This window comes from Lotus japonicus, chromosome 3 (assembly GCF_012489685.1).
Source record: "Lotus japonicus ecotype B-129 chromosome 3, LjGifu_v1.2".
Lineage (NCBI taxonomy): Eukaryota > Viridiplantae > Streptophyta > Magnoliopsida > Fabales > Fabaceae > Lotus > Lotus japonicus.
In genome coordinates this window covers 56970707-56985639 of record NC_080043.1, presented here as the reverse complement: position 1 = coordinate 56985639, position 14933 = coordinate 56970707, and the positions used below count along the sequence as shown (strand labels likewise).

General features: G+C 45.4%; 1 pseudogene; it reads right to left on the bottom strand.

Moving 5' to 3' along the window:
* Positions 1-2137: 2137 nt before the first annotated feature.
* LOC130744364 (uncharacterized) lies at positions 2138-4143 on the bottom strand (annotated as a pseudogene).
* Between the last annotated feature and the right edge of the window lie 10790 nt (positions 4144-14933).

The window sequence follows — 14933 nt, the reverse complement described above, 5'->3', positions numbered from 1 at the left end:
AACCCCAAACACCATAAACAAATCCACGTAGCCGCGCACCTGGACCTGTTTCCCAGAGAAACCTACTAGGATCCCCGTGTACGGCTTTAAATCCTTGTCTGTTAATCCGAACTTATCAAACGCATCTCCGTAAAAGATATCTGCGGAACTGCCCTGGTTCAGAAGCACTCTTTGCACGATAAAGCCATTGATTCTTACCATTACCACCACTGGATCGTCTTTGTGCGTCTTAATCCCCTCAAAATCTGCCGACGATATCACTATATCTGGGTGTTGACAACCAAACGGGGCCAGATACTCTTGTACCGATGCTACCGCCTTCTCATGCTTTCGTCTTGCCGTGGACCTGCTGCTGCTCTCGTCGAAGCCTCCTGCGATTGTGTTGATCGTTTCAACTGACGATTTGACATCGCTGTTGAAAGTTTCTTCGACTCCTTTCTTCTTTGCCACCTTCGTTCTCTTCCTACCCGCTGCTGGCGCTCGCCGACGGCCGCCCTGTTGGTCCTTGTCCAATTCGCGGTCTGTTGCTTGTGATCGCCTCGCTCTGATCAGCCTTCCGACTTTGCCTTGCAACGTGAAACATTCACTGGTGTCATGGCCTTCCAAGTGGTGATATTCGCACCACCTTGTCCAGCTTTCCACCTCGACTGCTTGCGTCACCTCTACCTCTTGGAGCAACTTTGCCAACTCTTCGTTCGAGCACCTCTTTGGCCTCCCACGCCGGCGAGGGCTGGTTGTCCGCCGCGGGCGTAGGCGCTCGACGTCCTCCTTTTTCAAACAGGGTTGCTTCCCTTCGAGTTCCTCAACAGACGTACTATTTGCTTCCTTTTTCCGTATCCATTTTCCCGCCAGCGACACATTTCTTCGACCGCTTATTTTTTCTGCCTTTACCCGTTTCCTCTTAAATGCGTCGTCCTTCTCTTTTAGGATGTAGGCACTCGCCCGGGCGCGAGCCTCTGTCATCGAGTGCGCTGATTTCCGACTCAGCTTGCTGTTAAGCTTTCCCAGCAGCAATCCATTTTTGAAAGCACGCGCGCATGCCTGAGGCTCCGACTCCTCGATCTTCCTGGACGCATTACTGTACCGCTTTACGTATTACTTCAAAGTTTCTCGCTCCATCTGCCGAATGTCATACAGATCTTCAATTGTTAGCGGCTCGATCTTGCTTGTAGAGAACTGAATAAGGAATTGCGACGAGAAGTCGCAGAACTTTGCTATAGATCCCCTCGGCAAAGCCATAAACCAAGCTGTCACCGCACCCTTAAATGTGGATGGGAACATCCTGCACTTCACCGCATTGGAAGCTGCGCTTATCGCCATCTTCATATTGAAATCAAGCAAATTATCCTCCGGATCAGTTTGCCCGCTGTACGCTGCCAACACAAGGCTCCTCATGTCATCCGGTATGGCCACCTCTTTCACCGCCGCTGGGAACAACTCGAACTTCGCGACGGTCTCGGCTTCCCTCACTTCTTCACCCCACTGCTTGAGGCGATAGTGTTCTAACTCCTCCTGTAAACAATCGCTTTGCAGTCTAACGTCGCCACCTCGTGCACGGTGCGCCTCTTCACGGTGCAACCTCCTTCTTACGCGACGCGGTATAGAGCCGTGCCTCTGCTCCAGCTCTTCGTTGCATCGTCGGCGACGCGACTCCATCAAGTTCGGTCGGATGACTAGAGTTTCACCGAAAATCCAAAAATCGAAGTAAAATTGCACAGAAAATCAGATTTCTCTTGAACAAATCACAATCCACGTTGTCCGGGAATCGAAGTCTACCGTTCCCCACAGACGGCGCCAAATGTTCTATCCAAGAGAATAGAGATGAGTTACGGTACTCATAGTGAAAGGATCGTGATGTGAGAATCTCGAGAGAGTTTAGAGCGTAACTGCTTAGAGAGAGAAAGTAACTGAATATCAAGTTTTTATTTCTTAAATTAGCTACGAGTCCTTTACAATTGGTAGCCGTCCCCTATTTATAGATTTGGGGGCTGGGCTTGGCGCCCCTTACTTCCCCTAATGGGTCAGTTGGGCCTCCTTGGAGAAGGCCCAATACCCTGGCTTGCACGTCGCCCCGGGCTGGCGCGCCAGGGCGAGGGACCTTAGGGTCTCGCCCAGTCCAATCTGCAACCAAATCATGCTATCGGTTTTGAGGTGCAAAGTTGTTAGCCACCATTGCCATGTTATCATTTTCTGCGCTAACACTTGTAGCAAAAGCTTCAACACAAGCTATTAATCTATCATTTTCGCTAGCACGTTTTCTTGAAGCTCGAGAAGTTGAAGCTGGTCCTGAAATAGGAGCAGATTGAGGTAAGTTTATAGGAATCTCACTCTCTTCTTGAGAGGCCTCATTGCCTAAATCATTTTCTTGTTGAGTATCTTCTGCAGCATCATCAAATGACTCGGTAATGTGACCATCAACACGATCCTTTCCAAATATCATTTGCATCTTCTCATATTCTGGATATGGTTTGTTGACAAAATTTTGGGCTCTCTGGTGATGCTTGATTAAAAAGGAAATACAAAAATAAAGTTAGATAAATAAGAGAAAATAAGATTAATAAAATAATAGAGTTACTAAAACAAAAACACATACTGCCAAATATTTTTGCAACACTTGCAGGCTATCAACTATAACACATTTTTTGGTGTCGTTCCAAATCCACTTGTATTTATCATGTCAAACACTGCGGTATATTTTGCGTTCCATCGTTTCAGGTTATTCGCCACATGTTTACAAGTAATGTCAATACCTTCCATCCTAGCCTTTATTCTTGGGGCAGCTCTGTCATGTGCTCCTGATTTAAATTTGTCATTTGGCTGTTTTTGACCTTCAATAGAATCCATATGTCCCGTTCTTTTCCCTTCTCCTCTGTCTACCAAACGCTACCTTATACTCTAACTTTTAAAAACGTGCATTTATCCTTTTAAGTTTAATAAAGTGTGTAAAATAAACCTTTTATTAAAAAATTTATTAAGTTTTAAATGAGTTAATCACATGACATTTTTTTTCCTAAATTACCCTTCTTAATTACTCATTTCCCTTCCTCCTAATCTTCCCCTATTTCCTAATAATCCTATCATCTCCCAATCTATTTTTTAATATAATAATTAAACCATATAATTTAACCGTAGTTGTTTTTTTTGAATGTACCGTAGTTGTTAATATAAAATAGAGTTGTTAATAATTTGAAAAAAATATAGTGAGTACTATTATGTTTTCTTAATTTTCTTTTGAAAGTGAAATGAATATATAATAGAAGCCTAAGACAAAGCAGCTCAAGGCAAGGACCAAATCCAATATGAGTCTGACAAAGGCTAAAGCAAACGAAAAACAAATTTAGCTGTTCTAAAAACCCACCACCATCCCACAAAATGACTAAGACGACACCCCAAGAATGAGCCTTATTAAAACCTTACTTGGAAAAACCCATTGGGATAAAAACCAAGTAAGGAAAAAGAGTACCACATTCTTGGGATAATCATTCTGCAACAGAGCAAAAAATCCTAGATGCCAAAAATTACACAAGGGCAGATCATACAGTAGAACAGGCCAAAAACGTGCCAGCTATAACAACAACCGCAAAACAACATCAGCAACATTAAACAACACCAGCAACAAACTCAACAACAATGGACAGCAACAGCAAAACAACAACAATAACAGCAACAACAGCCAACGAAATTCCAGCAGCTCAGCAACAACAGCAACAGCAGTGGACAGCAACAGCAAACAACAAGAGCAGCAGCACAAAACGTGAACAAAAACAACAGCAAATATCAACCAATAAAAGCAACATCCAAAACAGCGGCAGAAGCAAAACATTAATCAAAGCGGCCAAAACAGAAGCAAATGAATCCTCTCCTGCAAACAAATGAAAAACAGGTGGAAAAATAATTTCATAGCCTAGTGGTACCCACATAAGACCAAATCGGTTCCTCACGGAAGCACCCTTCCTTAGCTAGCTCATCCGTTTCCGCATTCCCTTCCCGTAAAATATGAGAAACTCCATTACAAGCCACCATTGGTTGCAAGTAATCAATCACATTCAGCTCATTTGTGAGATTCCAAGGTCTATTTTTCGCACCACTCACCCAGCCAACAACAAGAGTAGAATCACTCTCAATCTCCACAGAGAGAACCATAAATTGTTGGCAAAACAGCAAAGCGTACAAAATAGCCAACACATCCGCCTCATCAGCGCGCTGCACCTCCACTTTTCTAGAGAATCTCCCCCACACAGTTCCTTCTCTATCCCTCAAAATCCCCCCAAGTCCAACACAACCGGATTGAAAAGAACCATCTGTTGGGCGAGTCACGACGAGGACTCATGGGCCAAGGCCGAGAGGAGACACCAAGGAGATCTTGGACACCACATCTTGACCCAAAACCTTAAGGCATTAGGTTTATGGGTCCATCTCCTTATAAACTCTCCCTCTTACCTTGACTTCTCCGATGTTGGAATCAAGTGTTGGAGTCAAGTCCCAAATCAGAGAAGTCAAGGTCGAGGGGAGACACCAAGGAGATCCTGGACACCACATCTTAACCCAAAACCTTAAGGCATTAGGTTTATGGGTCCATCTCCTTATAAACTCTCCCTCTTACTTTGACTTCTGCGATGTGGAACTTGACTCTAACACTTGATTCCAACAATCTCCCCCTCAAGTGTGAGTCCCTCAACCACATCACCCATGGTCCTCCCGTCTGCGGAAGCTATTCACCTTGTACTGTCGTTCGCTGCCAACAGAATTCGCCGCCTAGCCACACTGCTAGGAAGAATTTCGACACAAGGAGCCGTTACCATGGTCCCACAAACCATAGACTCTGATACCACTTGTTGGGAGAGTCACGGCGAGGACCCATGGGGCAAGGTCGAGGGGAAACACCAAGGAGATCTTGGACACCACATCTTAACCCAAAACCTTAAGGCATTAGGTTTATGGGTCACATCTCCTTATAAACTCTCCCTCTTGCCTTGACTTCTCCGATGTGGGACTTGACTCTAACACTTGATTCCAACAATCTCCCTCTCAAGTGCGAGTCACCTCCACATTATCATGGCCCCCCTCTGCGGAAGCTTATCCACTCTTGCACCGCCGTTCGCTGCACCGCATCAACAGAACCCGCCACCTAGCCACACCTCTAGGAAGACTTTCGACACAAGTAGCTGTAACCATGGCTACACCAACCATCGGCTCTGATACCACTTGTTGGGAGAGTCACGGTGAGGACTCATGGGCCAAGGCCGAGAGGAGACGCCAAGGAGATCTTGGACACCACATCTTAACCCAAAACCTTAAGGCATTAGGTTTATGGGTCACATCTTTTATAAACTCTCCCTCTCACCTTGACTTCTCCGATGTGGGACTTGACTCCAACACTTGATTCCAACAATCTTCCCCTCAAGTGTGAGTCCCTCAACCACATCACCCATGGTCCTCCCGTCTGTGGAAGCTATCCACCTTGCACCGCCGTCCGCTGCCAACGGAACCCGCTGCTTAGCCACACTGCTAGGAAGACGTTCGACACAAGGAGCCGTCCTGGTCCCACGAACCATCAGCTATGATACTACTTGATGGGGAGAGTCACGGAGAGGACCCATGGGGCAAGGTCGAGGGGAGACACCAAGGAGATCTTGGTCACCATATCTTAAACCTAAAACCTTAAGGCATTAGGTTTATGGGTCACATCTCCTTATAAACTCTCCATCTTGCCTTGACTTCTCCGATGTGGGACTTGACTCTAACACTTGATTCCAATACCATCCACATTAAATTTCAAATTCAAGCCTTGTGGCGGCTTCCATGGCACCAACGGCCTAACACCAATCTTTCCCTCAAAATCTATTTTTGTGAACCCCCTTTCAAATTGATGTGCACATAGGGGCAGTCCGTATTTATTAATATTTATAAAAATATATTATCAACTTAATTTTTTTTTAAAATATCAAAAAAATTATTTACATAATATAATAACTATGTTAGAATTAGGAATCAATAACTCTCATGATTTTAGTGGAAATGTCTGATATTAATGAGGCTGTAGCAGTGTTTATTTTACTACTTCCTGTTGTTCCCTTGGCTCGTGAACAGTTTTGTTGCTATGAGGTTGAGGTCCCTCGTGGCCTTTCCGCGCCAGCTAGCTTTGTTTTTCCACTTGGGTCCCTTTTGTAGCTTTTATTTGTTGTTTCTGGTTTCTGTTTTTCTTTCTTTGAGCTCTGGTTTGTCTCTCCCTTAGGCTAGTTTCATTATTTGTCTCCCTGTTTCTTTATTGTACTCTAACTCTTATGTATTCCCCTGAGGTTTTGGCCTCTTCTTTTTATATATTTGGTTTCTCCAAAAAAAAAAGGAATCAATTAAATTAGATAGACAAAAAATGTAATGATGGCATGCGCAATTAAAATTAGATTTTTATATCAGCAAAATTAAGAGAGGATAATTTGGGAAAAAATATGTCATGTAATAAATTTTGTTAAAATTTAACTGTATTATGAATAGTTTGGATGACCGTGTGTATTTGGGTATATGGGCTATAGTAGAAAGTTTGTGGGCTTGGTCCATGTGTATCCTCTCCATGAATTGACCTAGCTCTAGTACTATAAATAAAGGAAGCTGCATCAAGCAGCCAAACCTCATTCCACAGAATCACTTGTCTCATACTTGCTCCTCTCTTCTCTCTCCCTTTTACTAATTTCTTAACAAACCTGAAATTTTAAGAAAATGTTTATTTTACCCATTTCAGTAAATTTAAGGGTGTTCTATCCAAGAACATAGAGATGAGGTACGGTACCCACAGTGAAAGGATCGTGATGTGAGAATCTAGAGAGAGTTTAGAGCGTAACCGCTTAGAGAGGGAAAGTAACTGAATTTCAAGCTTATATTTCTCAAATGAGCTAAGAGTCCCTTACAACTAGTAACCGTCACATATTTATAGATTTGGGGGTTGGGCTTGGCGCCCCTAATTCCTCTTAATGGGCCAGTTGGGCCTCCCGGGAGAAGGCCCAATTTCCTGGCTCGCACGTCGCCCCGGGTTGGCGCGCCTGGGCTAGAGACCCTAGGGTCTCGCCTAGTCCACAAGTCCACAAGACACCGAGCTCGAAGCGTGAGAGCTGAGTGTGTCTTTTAAGAAGAAACCTGAGGTGACGATTATGAGAAAACTAACTAGTGCTAAAGCCTAATGACTCAAAACAATCGCCAGCATGGCTTGATAACTAAAACCTAAGACTGACTTTTTAATTTTTCCTAACAAGTTTCTTCGATCTCCCGAGTCCACAAGTGAGCTAGTGGCGGGAGCCATCATCAACACTTGGTTTTCTCGCCCAGTTGCAGTCATGCATATGTCATGAGCCGTGGTGGCTTGACACGCATTAGTAGGCCTATGCCACGTGGCAGTAGAGGTCTGCAGAATCCCAACTGCCTTCCTTGAAACGTCCCCTCAAAATCCCCAGAAAAACCTGTCAATTTGAATTTGAACCAATTTGCTTCAACTGTTGCAGTTTTCATTTATTGCGACATTCCCACTCCCCGAAATCCCGCAACTGCAATCATTTCTCCGTCGGTATGGTGCACGATTTTCCACCTTCCCTCCACGTTTCTCAACTGCCCACATCACTTCCTCACACGTTTCCCCTCGATCATCATCATCCCCCTCCTATAAAGACGCTGCTTCCCCATCCTTTACTCCTTTCACAACCCCAACTCCAGGCCACCCTTTTTACGAGCGAAACCCCTTCAACAGACCACTGCCTCAGTTCTCACAGCGCCCCACGCGCCGCCCTTTCTCCCGGTGAGTCTTTACAACTTCAGAGTAATTTTCATTTCCTGTGTCCTTTCCTTTTATGGCTTCAAGACGCCGAACCAAGAACTCCAACCGCATAGTCACCATTGCCACCCCCTTACGGTACGTTCCCCCTGTCGATCCTCCCCCCCGGGGGAGTTCCGCTCGATAAAAAAGACATTGTCGCTTTCCGAGCTAAGTCTTCGGAATCCTTGCCAGTTCCTATGGTAAGGGGCCTCGCGGCCAGGACAATTCCTAACCAACTGTCCAGTTTAGAGCAGTGGTCGTCCATCTGCGAAATTTCCTCAGAGTCTGGTGGGTTTTGTCATGAGAAACCCCTTGACAACATTCTGTACTATGGCGGTTGCTCAGCCTCTGAGTTCCCTTGGCTTTGCCTCCTTGACCAACTCGTGAATCACCCCCACTTCTTCTATGTGTACGAGTACATGTTCACAAGTTTGGGAATCAGGTTTCCCTTCTCTCCGTTTGTTTGCTCCGTGTTGCATAGTATCAACGTCGCTCCGTGTCAGCTTCATCCCAACAACTGGGCTTTCCTGCGCTCTTTTGAAATCCATTGGGACGCAATCCAGCAAGAGCCCGAGCCCTCTCACTTCTTCTACTTCTATGGGGCGTCCGCCTAGCCTTCACCACCACGCAGCTGGGTTTCCCTGGAAGCTAGACCCGACCGTCAACGCTTCAGCCCCTTTTGGCCCACAATCACCATCGACCTTGCCCGAAGGTATTTCAAGATCGTGGTATCTCACGAATACCTCGAGAGTTTTACCCTGAGGGACGGAACCGCCCGATTTCCCTTCTACTAGACCCAAGAAGTATCCCCGATAGTCGACCCACCTGAGGATTCTCTAACTCCTGCGGACAAAGTTGTTATCAGCTTCCTAGCTAAACTCGCGGTCTTAGACTACTCTCGCGTGATCGGAAAAGCCAAAATTTCATCAACTCCCGCTTACTTAGGTTTTCTTGCCCCTTCCCTGCATCGTCCCTTATCCCTTGTTTATGTTAAACTTCTTACCCCCTACTGACTCTGATGTTGCCTTTCATTTCAAGGAAGATGAATTTCGCTAGTGCGGACCTTCTGACCGCCTTTGAAAAGAAAAAGAATATCCCATACCTCCCCCGGGTCAACCTGAAGGGCGACAAGACATCTTCTTCAACGGCTCCGGCGGGTGAGTGGAAAATGGGCTCTTGGCAAGGGAGCCTCCCGACCACCCCTCCAAGAAGCCACACCCCTTGACTACTACCTCTTCCTCTGGCGGGGAGAACGTCCCCGCTACCGTCACGACTTCTCATGGTCCCGAGGAGACTCTTAAGGCGGCTCAGCTCGGCGGACCCCCCTAGGTGACTCTAGCTTCTTCGCTCAACGCCCGGGGCGATCCTGATGGTAGATCGCCCCCTGAGGGAACGATTATCCCGCCACTTTCCGGTCAAAGCTCGACACTATCTGCTTGTTTACCGCCACCACCACCCCTGGGACACAATTCGCCTCCGCCCCTAAACTCTGTAAACCGGGGATCGCCATGTTCCCTATCCTTGACACCAGCGCAGGTCGTGAGGATGGACGAAGTGGTTCAACAAGAGGGCTTAGATAGAGTGTCAGAGGGTGCTTTTCCGACAGTGCTCCATGATTTCCATCGTTATAAGTGGTCCACCAAAGACACCGAGGCACTACGGTCGGAGGTGGCCCGCCTTCGCGTCCTCAACGCTGGATTCCTTGAGGAGCGTAAGGCGCTTCTTGCCAAGCTAGCCTCCCAAGAAGCCTCATTTTCCAAAGGGCTGGCTGAGCAGATTAGCCGTTCTGAGGTTAGTTTGGAGTTTCGAGACTAGAAGATTTCGGAACTGGAAGGGGCCCTTGCAAAACTCCAGCAGGAGGCGAAGTTAGAGTCCAACGCGAAAGAAGATTTTGTGGCCTCCAAGGATCAAGCCATTTCTTCAATGGGCGAGGAACTTGAAACCCTCCGTGCCGAACTGGCGAAGAAAAATGAGGCTCTGTCTGCAGCAAAGGCCCAGGCCTAGTCTGACGCGAAGGCCTTAGAAGAAAAGATGAGGTCAGATGCTGTTGCTGGCGCTGTCTTCGAGCGTGGTCGTGGCTTCTTCCTTGCCAAAACCCAAATTCAACGCCTCCACCCCCAAATTGATCTCAGCCAGATGGGAGCATTCCAGAAGGTGACTCCTGCCGGATTGGTCGGTCCCGACGATCCTCCCGGCTTCGTCACCGCGCGTTTCCTGAACGAAGAAGATGTAGAGCAAGATGAAAATGTTAATGATCCTTAAATCAGCCATGTAACAACAATTCATTTTTCTGTCCTCTTTCAATGAAGATTCTGAGCTCCCTTTGTGTTTTGCTTCGTCATGTTTTAGCCCCCCCTTTTTTTTGTTCTATTCTTCTTGTTTATTACTTTATTTTTAACTGAGTAAGTCGGCCGCAACAAAGTTCGGGTCCCCGTCCCTCCCCGTTGGAGCCATGCCCATCATGAGTCCTGGTGATCTGGCTCGTGTAAGCCGCATGTAACACGCTAAGGGGAACCCTTGGACTGCAAATTCCTGACTTTTATTCCCGAAATGCCTCATCCTTTAATCGCAGCAGTGAATTTAAGACATTCAAAGATGACCTTGGTAACGGAGTCTCGGGAAGGTGTTTCAATGTTTAAATGCTAGCAAGCGTTCCATGAATATAAATAGCAGGGCTATCTGAGGGAGAGAAACAAACTTGAAAATAATCATCTATGGCAAACTATGAAAGAGCTCTGAACGAATTGAAAGAAAGAGCTTTCGAGCAGAACTTCTATGCCGCATTATAATACCAGAGGACGTCCGTAGGCCACATCCGTCAGCTAGTCTGTCGGTTGTTGGCAATGGAGTTGAACCCGGATCTGGATGCGGCCATTCGTATCTTTCTGGAATATGTGGAGGAGCTAGGCGGGCTCCTCCAAGAGGAGGCTGAAATCAACAGACATATTGGTGGTTGGGAATGGGAACTGGAGCTCCGAGAAAACGACACAGAGGAGCGAAAGGAAGAGTGATGAAAGAGATGGTGCAGCTGATATTTCAGAGGCGTATCTTAGATAGGCAGCTAGCAGCAATGCTAGATCAATATCATGTAATGAGGATGAATCCTCCATTTTGAATGTACTCAACTGGCTTTAATGAATAAAATAATTTTTCCTTATGACTGCATGATTTAATGAATGAACGAGCAAATACATAGTGAATGGATAAATGAATGAATGAATGAATGCATGAATGTATGAATGAATTAGCAAGTCTGGCGACCCGCTACGTGTCTCACCCTACGTTACGTCGCCATTTTGCACATGTCTCCAGTGCTTGAATATGAGTTTCGCGTGAATAACCTTGAGAGTGTGCTGGGTATAACTAGGAATTTTGCTCAGTCTTTGACCGAGGCTTTATTCACACGCTTTTCCCGTAAATTAGGTGTGGCCCCACCAGCCTTATTAGGCGGGGACTTATGGTTGCTCGAGACCCTATGGCCATGTGGGTTGCCCGAGGCTTGGCCTAGTTAAAAATGCTCGCCCGCGTTTCGGGGAGACTTGACTCGCCCATATTTCGGGGAGGTTCTTGGGATAAGAAGCTTATCCGCACACGTCGCCAACGGGTGGCTACGGTCAGCGCCGGACTTTCCGGAGCGATCCCCAGACATGAAGGTCGTGTTGGAATCGCCACCTTCAGGGAATTTTTCCCACCAGGCTGCCGTCTCAATTCATTTGAGGGTTAGGAGTATTGCTTAGAAAATCCTTGTATATTTGATTTGTAAAAAGGTTTTACATTCGAGGGATGCCTCGTTAAAAAACTCCTGTGGTGGAGAAAAAGAGTGCATCTTTATTTTTGTCCTAGTTCTTCAGTCTCCTCGCCGCGCCCTTGCTCTGTCGCCAGCTCCCTTGATCAGAGCACCACACCTAACACCTCATCCTTCGGCCCGTCGCCCTGCTCGACGACTCTATAGTAAAAGGGAGGCTTTCCTAGCTCGTTCTCTCGCCCGACGCGTTGGTCCACCTTTGTTGGCCTCATACCCGCGGCCTCCACTGGGTTCTCGCCTTTCATATTATTCCTTCTCTTATCCTGACGGCACTGTGACTGAGTCAGACCAACTTCCTTGCTTGCTCCCTATAGATCCGCCCTTTTCACCTTCCTTCTCGCCAACTGTACTGGCCTGTTGAATGTGGGCAATCTCCGGAGCATTGCCTCCTCTTGTTCCCAGCTAAAGAGGTCCACGTTGTCCTCTACAAACCTATCCAAGCCCCCTTCCTGCTCGGCGGTAAGCCTGAGCTCAATTGCTAGCACGCCCCTACTAGATGCGTCCATATCCCAATTCTCCCAACGCCTCTTATCAATGGTGCAAGTAGATTGTTCATTCTGCCCTGTCTCTCGGCTTTCTCTGTCCTGACTTTGATCTTTTCTTGACCTTTTTACGCTTTCGCTGATCTGCTGCTCCCGCCTGCTCGCGGCGCTCTGGCACTGTGCAACTGGCTGTTTCCGCCCGCCCTCAGAGACTTCAATTTCATGACACCTGTGTGAAGGTATGAAAAACGGTAGAAAGGGGGGGGGGGTTGAATAACGTTTTTAGAATAAAACTTCCACCTTAAAGATTTTATCAAATCTTTCGAGAACAAAGTGCTTAAGGTAAGAGATAGAAAAGCACACAAGGATTTTATCCTGGTTCACTTGATGAATCACTCAAGCTAATCCAGTCCACCCGTTAAGGTGATTTCTTCCTTCTTAGAATGAAGGCAATCCACTAATCAGGTAAATGTTACAACTGCACTTGAAACCTACAAGTGACTAACGATACACTGACTTAGCTCACACTAAGATTCACTCTCTTAGTCTTCTCTAGGATCCGATCAAACTTGATCTCCTAAAGGTAACTAAACAACTGTTTAAGAAGGAATGTTTACAAAGAATTTGCTTCTGAAAAGCTAATAGTAAACATAATGAATTCAGATGAAAGAATGCTTAGAAAGTTTGAATATAGCTTGCGCGTGTGTAATTCTTCCAACCGCATCTTTCAATCTTCAGCCTCTATTTATACTCCAATGATTAGGGTTTGAACGCTGCATGGAAATGCTACCGTTGGAGGGCAGTTCTGGAAATTCCAGCTTCTGCTGTGGCTGAGAATGTTAGGTAGGTCGTCAGGATAGTACATTTGCTTTTGTACTTGGATAGTGACTTGACCTTTAAACCTAATAGACTTCTGATCAGGGGAATGCTTCATGTTGGAACTTGTGAAGCTCGTTGATCAGAGTCAGAGGGAAGCACAGATCCTCTGACCGTTGGATCTTCTAATTCTGAACTCAGAGGGAAGTACATGGTCTTCAGAGTCATCTTGCTTCTGGACATCAGAGTTTCCACTTTTCAGCTTCTGGATCTTCAGAGTTTTCTACACCATCAGAACATCTGAACCTTCAGAGTTTCTTGGTTGTCAGACCGTCTAGATCTTCAGAACTTCAAGTGACTGAGTCCATATCAGAGCTTGTGTGACTTCAGATCTTCTGAAGCATTTCTACTGTTCAGAGTGAACATAGATGTTGCGAAAGCGTTGCTTGGGTCACTCTTTATGCACGGTGCTTCTGATTTGTGTGAGATTGAATTGAGGTCAGAGCCTGTAAATAGCACACTCAGAAAAACACGTTAGAGTACCATAATTGTTCATACTAAAATGTTAACTTGTAATCATCAAAACATAGAGTTGTACTACTCGATCAAAACTTGATCTTACAATCTCCCCCTTTTTGATGATGACAAAACCAAGTATTTTGATGAACAATACTTAAACAATAAACTGAAGTCACTCAGAGTTTAGAGAGATAGAATAAGACTTATCCTGATGTGAATAGTTTATTTTGCTCATTCTGAATCCAAGTCACAGCTTGATTCTGAGCATAGCTCCCCCTGAATCTAAGACTTAATGAAAACGTTAGAGATGTCTAGATTCTGAACTAAATAATGTAAGAGTTCAGAGTGAAGGCGCATGACATTGATGAAATAAGATAATCAGAGCGCATAAGTATTCAGAATCAACAATGAAGATATCAGAGTCAAATGAAATCACTTCAGAAGAAGTGAAATGTATTCCTTGTATTTGCCCAGTGACACATCTATGGTCATAAAGGTGGAACTCTTAAATTATCCAAAATAAAAATAAATCACACTAACATACTCCCCCTTAGAGAAGGTCTGAGTGAAAAGATGGAGAAATAAACAATGCAGGAATGAGAGTTAAGCGAATTAAAGAAGGGAGTTAATGCAAGAGAGGAACGTTTACCACCGGCCACGGGAGTAAAGAGAAGTTTCAGTTACCAAGGACTTAACCTCGAGAAACTGTAGGAGCAATAACTTCCAAGGAGAGAATGAAGTTTATATAAAGCGATTTAGAAGAGAGTAAGCTTCACAACTCGATCAATACCATAAAAAGAAATGGCTTCATACATGGTTGCACTGGAAGAGCTCAGAAGGAAAGCCTTCGAGGAAGACATGTTCCTTAACATCCGGCACCCTGATGGTACACGAACGATACACGAGCTGACGAAGACAGTGCTTGAAGAAGATCTTGGTCCAGAGCTGGAGAAAGATCTGAAAGAATTCCTTGGCTTCGTGGAGGAAATTCAGGAGCTCAGCCAGCTGGAACTGAATTTCCTGGAAGAGAAGGAGTCAGTGGAAAGAAGAATCAAGACTATAGATGATAGTCTGGAGAAAACTGAGCTTAGCATCAAGCTTGGCAATATAGAGCATGCGCTTGAGCGGCTGGAGAAGGAAAGAGCAGAGCAACGCCGGGAGTGCAGAAGAATGAGGAAGGATCCTCCATTCTAGATGTAGGGAATAAATTGTATGATGTAATAAACATGAATTACCATGAATAAAGAAAATTTTGCAAACACAATGTCATATATATATATGCAATGATAAACTACGAGTAAGCAAAACATAGCAAATAAAGTAAATTAAAATAAAAATAATTTTTTTTAAGAAAAACGAAAGAAATCCTAAAACTAAGGCTTGTCAGAGCGACGCAGGAGTTCTTGAAGAACTTGCTTCATTTCCACCAGCAGAGTCTCATGAGAATTGAGACGTTGTTCCATGATGTCAAGTCTGGAAGAACTTGGCTGTGTAGAGGTAGATGGAACAT